General features: G+C 42.5%; 2 pseudogenes; both read right to left on the bottom strand.

Moving 5' to 3' along the window:
* LOC105538784 overlaps positions 1 to 638 on the bottom strand; it is a 3,192-nt pseudogene extending 2,554 nt beyond the window's left edge.
* An 8-nt stretch (positions 639 to 646) lies between these two features.
* The window catches only part of LOC105538783, a 6,647-nt pseudogene continuing 4,944 nt past the window's right edge, over positions 647 to 2,349 (bottom strand).

The following is a 2,349-nucleotide window of genomic DNA, read 5'->3' as shown; positions in this document are numbered from 1 at the left end:
CCCGGCCTTGTGTGTGTGTTTTATAGCAGCCATCCTAATGGGTATAAGGCAATATCTCATTAAGATTTTGATTTGCATTTTCCTAATGATTAGTGCTGTTGAGCATCTTTTCATAGGTTTGTTAGTTATTTGTGTATCTGTTTTAAAGAATTGTCTCCTTAAGCCCTTTGCCCATTTTTTTCATAATTGAGATTTTATTGGTTGAGGATCAGTATAGACATTTCAATTTGTACACCATTCTTAACATATGTAACGAAATTCTAAAAAGCCATGTATTGTAATTATTTTTTAAAGTTATTCCAGTGACTTTCCAGCTTAAAATTTGAAGCAGATTTTCCTTAAGAGGCTCTCAAGTACCAGTATCTTCACATGTTGGTCAGCTGTTACATGTGGCCCACCAGTTCACAACTGAATAGCATGTACACTACATATTCAAATCTGTAATCTTTCACAGCACAGTAACGAAGTTATTAGGCAAACAGGACTACCACAACCAAAGATGTTAGAGAGTGCACACGATTCTGACAGGGAGCACCATGATCAAGGAGTGGTTTGCTTTAGGAAACAATTCTACTAAAAAACATGAGAATAGAAGTAATTTAAAATGTTCAAGACATTAAATGCAGGACTGACTCCATATTGCCATTTAATATGCTTTGTATTCTAGGATATAAAAACTAACTCCCCATCTATGGAATGTTAAGCTGGCACCAGAGACAGTCAAAGCCTCCCATAATTCAATATCCCACACTTTTCTGGTTGTACCAAAAAATAAACAACCAGCAAATGATTTCACCTCTTAAAAAAAAGCATTTACACTTAAAAAATGGGATGAGGTGGGATTCCCTCCTTCTTAAAAATGGTGCTAGAGCTACTAAAACACTTGCATTTATAAAGTAGTTGATAAAAATATTCCTCTGGATTGTGCAAGAAGGGACACAGGGACCACTGGTGAGACGTGGTATATGGTATTAATCAGACGCGGCTTCTTTCTCTCCTGCTTCGTCAGAGGCTGGGCTCTTCTCGGTTTTCATTTCCCCGTTTACTGCAGGTAAATCTTCTTTAGTTTTTGGTTAGCCACTTCGGCCTGTTTCCCTTTGCTCCCTTTTTCCCTTTTGTTTGCACTTTTTTTGTCTGAAGATTTATCCTTCGCTGCTGCCTTTTTCGGCTTCGCTTCCACTTTTGCGGGAGGTTTAGCTGACAACAGCACCCATCTCCTCTCAGGCTCTTCCTTGGCGGCCCCTTCGGCGGAGCTGACCTGCGGGGAGAAGGAGACGGGGAATGGAGGTGGCCCGCAGTCCCAGGACCCGCGCGCCTGCCCGGCCCCGAGAACAATCCCTTTGCCCATTTTTACGTGAGGTTGTTTGTTTTTGTTTTTGTTGTTGAGTTATAAAAGTTCTTGATATATATTCTGGATATTAACTCCTTATCAGATGTGTGATTCACAATGTTCTCTCCCGCCTAGTGGTTTGTCTTAGCCCTCTGTTGATTGCATCCTTTAATGCGCATAAACTCCTTTAAGCCTGTGAAATTTGGGGTTGCAACTCTTTCTCCCATAGCTACAGGCTGAGGACCTTAACCTCTCTGTCCTACATGAGTGGTATTCCTGCCCTCCTATCTCCTCGATGGTACGTATTTCAGAATAGAACTCTAAGTTCTTACTGCTGGAATCGGCTTTGGAATTCTTGTCCAACCTCATTTTACTCATGGACAAACAAGGCCCTTTGTGAGCAACAGAGCTGGATCTAAAGTGTGAGCTTCTCTCTCCGTCCAGCGCCCTCTGCACTGCGATGCAGCTTGAGGAGGCAGCTGGTCGTTTTAATGAGCTCCTCAGGAAACAGAAGCAATTACAGGAAAAGACAACCAGGCTATTAAGAGGGAATTTCATCCTATTGAAACTCTGCTATGGGGAAACGTGTGTGTTTGTTATAGGTAATCTAGTTACATTTTCAAAACCCTTTTTACTTTCTAAAATCAACTACATATATTCTAGGACTGTGAGTGCTGGTTTCTGGTAAATGGGGAGTTGCTTAGAAACCAGGAATGAGGGATGGAGACCAGTGGTCTCCTGTGGATGAAGTATAAACAGTAATTCTTCTTTTTTTTTTTGAGACAGAGTCTCGCTGTGTTGCCCAGGCTGGAGTGCAGTGGCGCGATCTTGGCTCACTGCAAACTCCGCCTCCCGGGTTCACGCTAGTCTGCCTCAGCCTCCCGAGTAGCTGGGACAACCGGTGCCACCACCATGCCCGGCTACTTTTTTTTTTTTTTTTTGTATTTTTAGTAGACAGGGTTTCACCATGTTAGCCAGGATGGTCTCAATCTCCTGACCTTGTGATCCATCCCCCTCAG

This window comes from Mandrillus leucophaeus, unplaced genomic scaffold (assembly GCF_000951045.1).
Source record: "Mandrillus leucophaeus isolate KB7577 unplaced genomic scaffold, Mleu.le_1.0 Scaffold199, whole genome shotgun sequence".
Taxonomy (NCBI): domain Eukaryota; kingdom Metazoa; phylum Chordata; class Mammalia; order Primates; family Cercopithecidae; genus Mandrillus; species Mandrillus leucophaeus.
Note: the sequence above shows the minus strand (reverse complement) of the source record. Positions and strands in the feature narration are given on the sequence as shown.